This window comes from Pelophylax lessonae, assembly GCF_965119305.1.
Source record: "Pelophylax lessonae genome assembly, chromosome: 7".
In the NCBI taxonomy this organism is placed as follows: Eukaryota; Metazoa; Chordata; class Amphibia; order Anura; family Ranidae; genus Pelophylax; species Pelophylax lessonae.
In genome coordinates, this window is record NC_138774.1 from 265,699,199 (window position 1) to 265,712,682 (window position 13,484).

The window sequence follows — 13,484 nt, forward strand, 5'->3', positions numbered from 1 at the left end:
TGTGAACACTTGTATACTATAGAACACTTGTGGCCATGCTATAGAAACGAAAACGAGTGGGAAGAGTTTTGTATTCTGTAGTCCTAACACATTTTTAGGCTCAGGATAATCACCCTAGCATACAGTGTGTGACTGCCAAAATTACCAGTTGAAAATAAAAAAAGGAAATAGAAAAGTTACTTCACATATAGAGATAAATCTACTTGTGTTCAGGAGAAGTTCGGATAGTGTTTGTCTAAACTCCAGATATTGGAACAGCACTTCCAAACACTGTCTTGTGGTTCTCTTAGTTCTGTAAAGGGTATACTAGGGGAAATGACTTCTAAATGTACACCAATTGCCAGTTGCTTGAGACATATAGGTCAAATGTAATTAGTAGATTGTATAATACTATATAGTGTATTTTCCTGTCACAAGTGGGTGTTGTGGTAAGAGATAAATAGTATATACTTCTGCCACTGGAGGAGTAGAAGTGGGTGGCATATTGCTTCGGTACTTAACACATACTGATATGCTCCATGCTGAAAATTCTTTAGATTTATGATCTTTATTAGATTTTCTTGGTAGAAATACCACATAGACAATTATAATGGTCGTACAAAGGTATATAACAAAACAGTTGGAGGGCTATAATAGACACCAAAGAAAAAAAGTAAATTCTCAGAAACACAGATATCATTGCAACTATCAGTTTCCCCAAAGGGGTATCTAACAAGAAAACAACTAAAAACAAGAGTGAATTCACCCGTCATCTCTCTGAAATGTAAGCCATAGATCCCAAGTGTTCTTGAATTTGCAAGCCAGCCAGATTGCAAAGCAAAACAGAGTTCATATTCTATTGTCAGGTTAAGTTGGAGTTTCCCATCAGAAAGGTTTGGGACTGTGGAGCATCTCCATTTGCGCATAACAGTCTACAATAACAATAACAGTCTAGCAGCAAATAATATGTGCATGATCAAGATTCTGAGGTTATGCAGAAAGATGTCGATTCCTATGCTAAGAATAGCTAGGGAGGGAGATGGATTGTTATAATTCCAGTAACTTTTGGAAATGAGGGTGAAAACTTTTTCCCCCCAAAAAAACGGATATATGTGGACACTCCCAAAGAATATGGAGTAGAGAACCTGTTTGAGAGCATTCCCACCAACAGTTGTCATTATCTAGGTTTGCAAGTTTATACATTTGAATGGGAGTTAAGTACTATCTATAGTCGAGCTTCTGGGACAGCTCCCAGTAGTTGACGCATTTAGAGGAGCTATGATTATAGTGAATAGCGTACTTGTCACCATTAAAGATTTGAAAACAAAACTTTTTGGTCTTGTTCCCATCTTTTAAGAGCTTTTCACAAGCGTACCCTTCGCTTGCAGGAGGTTGTTAAAAAGTGTGATACTCTTCAGTCAGAGGACCAAAAGGTCCACACTTTTTTCGGTAGGTACTTCGTTGGGGTGGGATTTTTATGGAGATAGGAGGCAATTTGTCTTTAGGTATATAGGCCTTGAGGGGGTGTGTTGTATTTGGCCTGCAAAGTCGAGAATGGGAGAAGTTTGTCCTCCTGCATTAATGTAGCCAATGGCTAGCACCTAAGGGTTGACCAATATTTAAGGGACACATCAGGTAGTAGAAATTTGAAACTTTCTAGTGGGGTCGGGATACATCTATCAAATGACTCCACGGTGGTATCTCTGGAGAAGAGCTTCCACGCCGACAAAGCAGCCGCAATTTTTTGAGGTGTGTTGGACACGGAGTGCACTAGGAATAGTGTACCTAGGTCAACTTTAGAGATAAGAGCTTGTTCTATGTGCCTCCATTGTTAAATGGGGGTGTAAACCAATGTTGGGGTTGGTCCAGTATTACTGCCACATAATAGTCTTTCGCATCAGGGAAGCCCATGCCTTCTGCGTGTTTGTGTTGGATAATCGTGGCGTAAGGGCAATGGGGTTTCCTATTCAGCCAGACATAAGTACTTAAGGTTTGCTTAAGGGTGCTAAAGAAGGATGCTGTTATCATTATAGGTAAGGCCCTATAAAGGTATAGAAGCTTCGTAAGTGTGATCATTTTAAAGGCTGCTAAAAAAGCAGGTGTTCAGGAAAAACTGTTCTGTGTATTCACGACTGGTTACCTTAACCCCTTAGCACCGACGGAACACAAATATGCAGCTTTCGGCTTTAGGGGGTTGTATGTGGTGATGCCTGCAGCTAGAGGCATCACCCTGGTACCGTTGTTTAGAACCGACAGTCAGTTTTCTTGTAATGACAACTGGTGTGGCTGAGCAGCCACTTTGCTGTCATTACAAGGAGCAGGAGGGGACCCACCCTACCTCTGCCTTCCGAGGCTCGCCTGGGTCTCCTGTCCCACTGGGAGACCCGAGCGACCAGCCGGCACATCGGCTGGATGGTCAAAGACCCAAAAAAAGCCAGATTCGGCTCTGATTGGGTCTCTGATGTAAAAACCCAGAAACAATGTCATGACATCACTTCCGGGTACTGGAGCCTTAAAGGCACCAGATTTAAAAAAAAAATACATACAGCATTCGAAACAGGCAAACTTGGCGTTTTGAATGCTTTTAAGTGCAGAGGAGGGATTTGGGGTATTTTAGACCCCAGATCCCTCTATAAAGAGCACCTGTCACTGCCTATTACGGTCACAACGGCTGTTTACATTCCTTGTGACATTAATACTGTAACTCTAAATAGGTAACCATTCAAATTTTTTAAAGCGTTGCCTATGGAGATTTTTAAGTACCAAAGTTGGTCGTCATTCCATGAGTGTACGCAGTTTTAAAGCATGACATGTTACTTACTCGGCGTAACATCATCTTTCACATTATACAAAAAAATTGGGCTAACTTTACCTTTTTTTTTTGCATTGCATTTGAAAGACCGCTGCGTGTGACATAAAATATTGCAACAATTGCCTTTTTGTTCTCTAGGGTCTCTGGTAAACTGTAATAAATAAAAAAGTTGCAGTAAGGAGAAGAACAGATAATTCAAGAAAAAAAAAAATAACACCAAAAAAAGCAGCAGAATTCTGCGTGAGTGTTGTATATCTTTTCCAGAGCCAAATGAGTAGTCTGGCACAACGTGGGGACTTCAGGTGGTCATTTAGTCAGGGGGATCTGTGTCACTTCAATCTTCATTGTTGCAGTTGCAATGATTTTGGCGATGCTGTCACTGTTCATGAGGCTTCAGAATATTCCATTGTCTTAGTAGCAAGAGGCCTTCCTCTAATGAGTAGACAGTGAAGGATTTATTGTTCTTTGTGATCACTAACTTCACCGGGTGACCCCATTTGTACGGAATCTGAAGATTGCAAAGGGGTTTCATGATTGTAGATAGATTCTTACATTTCAGAATTGTGTTCTGAGACAAGTCATCATAGAAGGACAAGTTGTTGTATGACTGCAGGTAAGCTGCGGCATTTCTGGTGGCCCGCATAAGCTTCTCCTTTCCGTGGAAGAAATATATACAGACAGTGGTTGCCCTTGGAATTGTTTCTGGCTGGTATGGTGGTTTAGGCAACCAATGGATGTGGTGTATAAGCAACTCCCCCAGGGGTGTGTCGGGGAGAAATGCCACCATCATTTTTTGAAGTATTCATTTAGACCAGATTGCAGAACAGACTCTGGGATACTCCTTATTTTCATATTATTCTTCCTGGAAGGATTCTCCAAGTCTGCCAGTTTAGCTTCCATCCATCCAATGTCTTCTGCTTTTTCACTATGGGCATCCACTAGATCATTGAAGAATGTGGTAAATTCCCCCATCTTGGCCTCTATATTTGTAATTCTTTCTCCCATAAAAGAGATTTCAGATATAAAGTGGTACATCATATTGACAATATGTGGATAGAGCTCTGTAGAGATAGTAGAATGTCCCTCGATGTTGTGACTAGCACCAGTTGATTTGAGGTTGGGCAGGCTGCTAGAGAATTATGAAGTGCTGTTCCCTCAGGGGTGGATAGCAGAGAAGGGCTCTGTGACGGAACCGACCCATGCTGTGCTTGAGTGCTTCCGTCAGTATACCGCTTGCTCCAGTCTTGAACATAGATCTCAGATATTATAGCCGCCTATTGCAACCAAGAACTAGGCAGAACTTGTTTTACCTGCAAATCTGGAACTCCCTGTCCCCTTTCAGACAGGGATTTTCCAACCTTTCTAATGTAAACTGGGTTCCACCAGCCCGCAAATCCTGTCACATATATCCCCTTTCAGAAGAACACGAACACAGGAGGAAACCCCAGATGGGTTGACTTTGAAGTTAGTCTGTAGTTCCAGTCCCCAATGACCATATCCACATAGTACAGCAAACAAATTGTTTCAAATAAAGCATTATTTACCCAGTCAACCTCTGACTCTCTCATAGAAAATACCTGCCGCTGGGGAAAGTGCAGACTGGCCCTTCTCCCTGGAGTCCTTTAAGCCACTGGAGAGATGACAGGGTGACTGGGCTCACTCTGTCAAGCTGTTGGGGATCTGGGCCAACTGTCCAGCATCCCTGGGGCATAAATGGGGGCGTGGGGCAGAGGTAGTTGACTCTGTCCGGCTGCCAGCACTTCAGCTGGGTGTAGAAGCTTGACTTCATCATCTTGTCGCTGGGGAGAGGGACCAACTGCCCTTGGTTGCACCCTGCCCTGTTGCCAGCACTTCTGCTGGGGACTCAACATAATCTGCTCCAGCTAACTGTTGGGGAGGGAGGCCGGCTTCCTCCACTCCCAGACTGTGGAGGAATGATGACCACCTTCTCGTAACTGTGTATCTGCCATTGGGGAGATGAGCCTGTCGTTTCATCTCCCATTCCCTCATCTGGCTGCTGGGATGATATATCTCTGTCACTGTCTCCCAGTTGCACAAATCCTGGCTGGGGAGGGAAGACAGTTTCCTCCACCCTGGCTGACTGTTGGGGAGGGAGGACAACAACCTCCTCTCCCTTCTCCCCCTGGTTCCTGATATGCTGCTGGAAAGTGACTGTCTTCTTCTCACCCTGGGCCTCTGTAACCGCCGTAGGTGTGGGACAGAGTTCTTGGACCCTCTGTCCAGTTGTCAGTGCTTCAGCTGGAGAAGTGTCTTGTAACTCCACAGATGCTGCTGGCAGGAAATCCCATATCCCTGTTAGTGGTGTAGGAGAAAGGCCGGCTGTTTCTTCTCTCAGGGAGGCTGAAGCTGCTGTTGGTGTTGGGCAGAGCTCAGTGATGATTGGCCCTGATGCCAGCTCTTCTGCTGGAGGCTCACTGGGTTGTTCTTCCTCAGCAGAAAAGTCCATTAAATCCCCAGTCTCTGGAATTGCTGAAAGTCCAGGGCATTGGCTGGTAGCACTTGGGCCCCAGTGCCAACACTTGTTCCCCAGTGCCAACACTTGGGCAGGAGATTCATCATCCATAACCTCCTTTGCTCCATCTCCCGTACCTTTATCCAGCTGCTGGACAGACACATTTCTCCATCCAAGCTCGTCCTGTGCAGAAACAGGTTCGTCAAGGTCAGTCAACACTTGCTGCATCCAAAGCTGCAGGCGGACATGGGCAAAGCACACTGTTTCTCTGCCCTATTGCCGACGCTTCAGCCAAGATTTGAGTTGTCAGCTGGTATTCCCTGATAGTCCAAGGAAAATTGAGCCCAGACCTGCTGCTGTGCAGAGTCTAGCAGCTGTCTGTAGGCAATCCCCAGCTCCCATTCCTGATTGGCTAGAAACTCCAAATATTCCAGTACCCAGTAAACTTCTAAGACATTCAGCATCTCTTCTCTGTATTCCAAGATTTCCTCCAAACGCCACTCCAGATCACTCCCAGTCAGGGTCCTTTTGCAGCCTCTTCAATAACCGTGGTTAAAGAGTGGGGACAACCAAAGCGTCCCCTTGGGGTCAATAAGCGATTTACTAAGCGTTACCCCTATGAGGAGTCACTTATTAAGAAGTGGACTGTTCCACCGGTGGTGGACCCTCCGGTTTCCAGACTGAACAAGGCAACCATGATTACGGTTGAAGAGTCCCCGGCCTTTAAGGATCAGGCTGACAGGAAGGTGGAGGCTGTGACCCCCCCCCCCATATGTACACTGTGGATGGTTCGACACACTCGAACAGCTTCCCCCTGCCTTTGCTGAGCTGGCAGACCAGCTGGCTCAGGGGCTGTAGTTTATCTGTGATGCCTCTTTGGATGCAGCTTCCCTAGTGACTTGGCTCTCTGTTTTCGGCAGTGGTCCTTCGCTGCATCTTTTGGCTTAAACCATGGGTGTCCAACCTTTTGACTTCTCTGGGCCACATTAGAGAAATTTTCTCGGGCCACATATAAAATATATACTATAGTTAAGGTATATAAGTAATAAAATACTGCCGCGCACCCTGCACTAATTTAACACAACTAGAGGATGATCAAATGAAATTGAATCAGTATGCAGAGCCTTACTTCTTCTGAGAGATAATAAAGGAACACCGTTAGTTGGAAGTTGCTGTGGCCATGCCTCCGACCCAACTTCCTTCCTCCCCTGCAAAAAAAAAAAAATTGTCATGGGGCAGTGGGCCGCATTGCCTGTGGTTCCGGGCCGCAGGTTGGACATGCCTGGCTTAAACTTTGGTCTGCGGATCAGACTTCTAAAAAGGCCTTGACTGATTTCCCCTTTCAAGGGAATCATCTGTTTGGGGCTACCCTGGATGACATCATTAAAGGTCTCACGGTGGGGAAGAGTATTTTTCTTCTGCTGGCTAAGTGGTGGTGACGTCACCACGCCCCCTTCTGCCGGCTCCAGATTGTCAGTGAGAACGCGGAACACCACGTTTTTTTCATCTGCTGCATCACATTTGTGATATGCCTGTTTTTATTGGGATCTATGTAAGTGCAACTTTTTAATAAACGGATTACAGTTTTATTCAGTATTACGCTATGTGCCTCTCATCTTTCCTCTCCATACACGGTTTTACCCTATGATGGTTTGGTCCGGTATATCATGATGACTGACCTCTTATGACCCTGTACATCTGCTCTGCTTTTGAGTGCTTGTGGCCAGTCCATTAGGTTGGATGGCCATGGAATTTTGGTAAGCAGCCAATTTTTTTGTTCCTCCATTCACGGGTGATTTCCTTTTACTCACGCTGGGAAGAGCCTTCTTGGACAACATGCATCTGCTGGGACTTGTGGTTCCTCCTAGTGTGCGGTGTGATCTTTGTCTTTTTTATTTGAGGACTTTTTCCATGGACTTTATGTGATCATCGTCACTTATCCACATTCACCTGTGGGGGATTTGTGGCACCTTTGTTTAATTTTACATCATATGTTTCATGAGTTGTGTCTCTGGGGGGGCATCCCCAAGGTGGATCTGTTGGCGTCTCAGCTCAACAGAAAGGTGCAGAGGTTTGTGGCTCAGTCCCTGGATCCTCTGGCAGATGCCACAGACACGCTGGTGGCCTGTGGGTTTAGTATCGTCTGATTAACGCCTTCCTTCCTCTCAAGTTTCTGCCAAGACTTCTACGCAGGATCGAGGCAGAAAGGATTTTGGTCTTCTTAGTTGCTCCAGACTGGCATCGCAGGGCTTTGTGCGCCGATCTGGTGTGATTGGTTGTTGACTTTCCTTGGAAGCTTTCTCTCAGGGAGGATCTGCTGTCCCAAGGACTGATCTTCCATCCTGCTTTACAGTCGCTGACTTTGACAGCTTGGATGATGAACGCCAGGTGCTGAAGAATAGGGGTTTATCTGAGTCAGTGATTCCTACCCTGTTGAAAGATAGGAAATTTACTTCTAGGAAGATCTACCATTGTACGTAGAAGACTTACATTGCATGGTATGAGTCTCTTGGGGTTTCTCCTTGCTCCTTCTCGGTGGCTCGGATTTTAACCTTCCTTCAATGGGGGGTTAAACAGAAATTGGCCTTGAGTACCATCAAGGGCCAGGTGTCGGCTTTGGCGGTCTTCTTCCAACGACCTTTGGCCACACACTCCTTGGTGGGCACCTTTCTTCAGGGTGTTTGACATTTGGTTCCTCCAGTGCGGTCCCTTTTAAGCCTCGGGACCTCAATTTGGTGCTTTCGGTCCTCCAGAAGTCTCCTTTTGAAAATCTTCAGGGGATTCCCTTTTTTACGCTGTCTCAGAAGGTGGCATTTTTGGTGGCTATCACCTCTGCGCACAGGGTGTCAGAATTGGTGACGTTATCCTGTCGTTCGCCTTACTTGGTGATACACAGATATAAGGTGGTTCTTCGTCCCTGTCTGTCGTTCCTCCCAAGAGTTGTCTCTTATTTTCATTTGAATGAAGACATTGTTCTGCCTTCCCTGTGTCCCAGGCCGAAACATTGGAAAGGAAATTGCCTTGCATGCCTTGGATGTGGTCCAGGCAATTAGTGTGTACCTGGCCGCTATGGAGCCTTTTAGGAAGTCAGACTCACTTTTTGTGCTCACGGATGGGCCTCGGAAAGGGTTGTCCATTTCTTCTGCAACCATTTCCAGTTGGATCAGACAGACGGTGATTCAGCCCTATTCCATCAATGGCGCTCATTGCCTCCTGGGCCTTCCGCAATCAGGCATCAGTGATGCAGGTTTGCAAGGCTGCCACCTGGTCATCGGTGCATTCTTTCACAAAGTTCTATAAGGTAGATGTGTTGGCATCTGCGAATGCTTCTTTAGGCTGCACGGTTTTGCAGGCTGCTGTTTAGAGAACACGATCCTCTTTGAGGGTGTATTGTTTTTTCCAGGTGGGCTCCAATTGTTTTGGTTGAGCTCCTGTTGCCTGTTTGGCTACTGTTTAGCCTGGGGAATTTTTTTTTTGCTGTTCCCACCCCTCATTTTTAACACTGCTTTGGGATGTCCCAATGGGTATCAATACCAGGATCTGTGTCCGTCAATGAACGAAAGAGAAAATGGGATTTTTGACTTACCGTAAAATCCATTTCTCTGATGTTCGTTGACGGAGACCGCACCCACCCCTCTGTGGAGTTATTCTCCTGACACTGCTTGTTACAAAACTGAGTGGCTATAGCAGAGAGAGGGAGTATATCCCCTGGAACTGCCCATAGGCGTAGCCAGATTTTTTCCTGCCTAGTGTCCTACTCCTGTAGGGGGCAGTATAACCCAATGGTTATGAAGATCAGGAGCTGTGTCTGTCAATGAACATCAGAGAAATGGATTTTACAGTAATTTAAAAATCCCATTTTTATGTTGGGGTTTTGTTTAAAAAAAGATGGTACAAATATATTTTTTAAAAATCTGCTTGTTTGTAGTGCCTGAAAAGTCCTCTATACCATCTGTGTAAAACCAAATTGACATATGAAATATGGGATGTGGCACACTTTTTTTTAGAGCTAGTTTTATTTGTTTTAATAAGGACTGGTAAACTACAGTATATTATATTTTTGTTCTTGGGTTAACATGCATTTTAAATTTCCTTATTATAATTTCAGTATATTTTTATAAATGGCACATTTAAAGCTCACTGGTTCTCTGACATACAACCTCCCACTTAGCATCTACATCTCATCAATTACAGACATGCTAATACACCTGTTTTTTTTTTTTTTTTTTTTTCTTTAATGACGCATAGGTAGTACAAATTAGTGTCCAGTTAGGAAGAGCAGCAGCATTTTTCTCCTGTTGTGCTAAAGATGCGTAAGTGAAAGAGCTATGCATCTGAGATGCTGGTGGTCTGCCAGTGATGGAGGATGTGCACCAGACTCTTCGTGTTTCATCACAGAGAACAAGCTGCATTATTTTATCTCAAACTGTGCTCAGCAGAAGGCAAGACCTTGTAACTGGAAGCCTCCCAAGCCTACACAGATGCAGCTTATTCTATTGTGAATGGGTAAACACACACACATAAACTGTTTGCTTAATTTGTCATCTCACTGACTTAACACAGATACAAGGAAATCAGACAAGATATACATCTTATTAATAGTGATGTCACTGAAATCCAAATTGTGAATGAGGACTAAAACGAAATGTAAAATTATAGGGAATTTACAGAACTATGTAAAAGTCTTAAGCACTTTTGAGAGTCCACAAAAATATGTGTCTAAGATGGTTATTATATGCTGTATTAGTGCCAATGTATAGAGTATAATTTAAAACTTGAAACATTGCTTTTGCAAAAATTAAAGCCATATATACTAAAGGGTCTAGAGTATAATTTAAAACTTGAAACATTGCTTTTGCAAAAATTAAAGCCATATATACTAAAGGGTCTATTTATAAAATAGTAAATGTGACTTCCACCAATCACTGGCATTTAAAACGAATGAACCTGGAGATTTTACTTGCAAAGACTGATTGATTGCCAGATGTAAAGCTTTCAAAATATACCCCCTAAGATATGTAAACATACTGTAAGTCTGTTGTTATCTTAAAAAAATTAAATCTTGGCAGTCACGCAGTACATCCCTAAAGCTGAACTCTGGATATGATCTTAATTGCAAACTTACATTGGTTCAGCTTGGACCAATGCAAGTATGCGTATCTCATATATGAAAAAGCATCATGGAAGCTTGGATCCTGTACCAAGCAGCTGCCCCGCTGAATTCTGACAGGGGGGGTTCTCACTTTGCGTCCCCGCCGTTCACAGAATGCATTAAATTGTTTCAATGAATAAGTTATTTTCTGATTGGACAAGGGCAGAGAGGTGGGATAGCAACATTATAGTCTGTTTCATCCAGTCAGAGAAGACTTTGTATTATTTTAAAGAAGTACACAGTAGGGAAGCACAAGACCCAGAAGAATGCAGCGATCACTCTTGAGCACCATATTCTTTTTTCTATAGTTTCCAGACCCTGAATATATCTTTGGGAGGTATGGTCACTGTGACAGGCAAAGCCTGGACATTGTCAGACCCAGTGTTGTGGATAAGGAAATACTGGGTTTTCTTGTATATGAACTCTGGTTCCTGGATTTTAACAATGCAATCACTATGCCATTGCACATTTTGCAGCCTAGTGGGCAGTGGAATTAGGTTTTATTCACATTTTTTGTAGCTTCCCCCTGCCATTTTGACCTCCTCAGCTCACATTCTTAAATTTGATGGTTTTTTTTTCCTTCCTATCTGGACTTAGTCTCCAAAGAATTAGGTAGCTGCTTCATGACTCCCAGATGAAGTGTTCATTTTTTTTTCCACTTTTTCTTTTTTTTTGGGGAAAATGATAAAAGTAAATTGATTTTTTTTTCCCCACAGAATTGCCACAGAATAGGCACCAGGTGGCTGTCTTTCTTTTCATATATACGGAAGTCACATCTGTACACTGTGGCCTTTCTCACAAGTTTGTATAACTTCATCCCATATCTGACATGTTTACTTGGGATATACCTTTTGATGCCCAGTCTGTTGGTAAACTAGATGGAGGATTCATCAACACATATATTTTTGTCCGGAGTATAAATCAGAATTTTTTTTTGTGAAAAAAAATGATGAGGACTTGAATTATAGATTTTTTTTGTATGCAGGATGATTTCAGGCAGGACACAGGGAAATTTCATTGAAGTTTAGAAATCACATAATTGTTTCCTAGCGTGACCTCATCAACATGGAAAAATACAGAGGCATATGGTTTATGGGGTGTGTGTGAAGCAGTAGGCCATAATCTGAATCTGACAGTGAATGACTGTAATGCTAAAGATCTGAAAGGCCTCTTCACTTGTGTACATATTTTTAACACAATGTTTAGGTTATGCTGGCTCTAGTGATACTGTACTGGTATGATGGTGGTTAGGTTATGTTGTGATGGTGACACTGGTACAGTTGATGTCGGTTGCACTGGTGACACTAGAACATATGTTCATAGCTGCACTGGTAATACTGGCACACATGTTAACGGCTGCATTGATGACATTCTACTATGTGATGGTGGTCGGGTAGTGTTTTGAAGGTGACATTGGTACTGTTACTGATGGGTCTACTGGTGACACTGGGACAGATGTTGATGGATGCACTGGTGACACTGGGACAGATGTGGCTAGCAGGATCACAGTGGATGGTTGTGCTGGTGTGTTGACAGTTAAATTGGTATGGACTAGCAATCAGGGCACTTATAAATGGCTGAAGTGTTGTGTTTTAATGTAAAAAGAAGGAGGAGAGCCACTGGTCAATGGAGGTGTAACCACAGCCTGCCAACACTGGGGAACTTTTAAATGTGGGTTAGGCGCCAGCTTCCCGTCAGACTGTCCACATCCCTGTGCTCTTCATGGCTCTCCTTTCGACTTCAGCTCCCTCTGTTTCTCAGGCTCCTAGTTTCCTTTTTCCCCCCTTTCGGGTTTGCTTGGCAGGGCTAAGTCCCAGATGCCACAACAGCAGATTCTACTCTTCTGATGCTAGATGCAAACTCCAGTTGCAGCCAGAGGCTGCAGCCAGTAAGCATCCTGCTTTGGCTCTCATCCCCAGCACTCTCCAGAATGGAGGGAGCAATAACCTGTAACCAAAGTAGTGACGCTCTGCTGTGCCCATTTTATGGGCCAACGGCCATGGCTACATATCTACAGTAAGAACTACTACATACCAGTGTCCCTCGATGGACTTAAAGAAAAAGATTTTATGGTAAGCACAAAAATCTTATTTGAATGGTGTCTGTTCATGTTTTCCTTGCTATGCCATATTTGAACCAGGACAATATAGGAAAATGAAAAACGCTGTGTTTATGCTCCCATAAATGTTTTGTGTGTTAAAAGGATAGGTTCACCTTTTCGGCAGAATTTCACAATTCATAATAAATGGAAGCATTTTCCAAAGCCATTTTTGGCCCAGCCATTTTGGCTTACCACATGTACTTTTCTCTCACTTACCCTGTCCACAGGAGGGCTAAAATCTTGTCAGTTATTTGAATTTTTTAAAAATGATTTTCAGTTTCTATCACTTCCTGTAGATTGTCTCCCAGCATTCACTTCCTGTAGGCCATCTCCCAGAAGCCTTCACTTCCTTGTTGCATCACAGAAGAGGGTGTGATAGGGTGTGTTCACCACTCTGGACCACACCTTCCTCATTACACTACTATCTTCCACCCACTTCCTATACAATCTGATTGTACATTCTTCTATAGATCTCCCATCAGGTATGTAGTACAAGGGGTCTGTCTGTATTGATACAAATTAAATGGATTGTTCAAGTTGGTCATCCTTTTCCAACTTTATACAAGTACATAGGAGGGAGTGGATGGAGACACATAGTTGTAAGGGCCTCATTCACATCTTCACGTAGTGAAAACTCACATTCCCACATGTGTTTGTTTCTGGTGTTTTAGAGCATCTTCACTCGTCAGGCATAGGGCAGCCCATTCACTTGAGTGGGCTGCCCCACACGCGATAATCTCCTTAGAGGAGCTCCAGAACTGTTTTTGGAGTAGAGCATGGTGCATTACCTTACTTTTTTGGTGCGTTCGCTGCACTTGGGGAGCCTTTAACATGTAATGACAATACAAGCACAATGCACATTTGCAGCATGTTTCTGAAATGCATGACAAAGGGCACATTTTCTGTGTGGTTTGCCATGCACTTGGAAACACACAGGTGAATTGAGCCTCATTGTTCTTATATAAGT

The 13,484-nt window shown here is 43.6% G+C and overlaps 1 protein-coding gene across 4 annotated transcripts in view; it reads left to right on the top strand.

The window, feature by feature from the left end:
- DENND1A (DENN domain containing 1A) overlaps positions 1-13,484 on the top strand; it is a 1,402,774-nt gene that overhangs the window by 698,494 nt on the left and 690,796 nt on the right. The window lies entirely within an intron of this gene.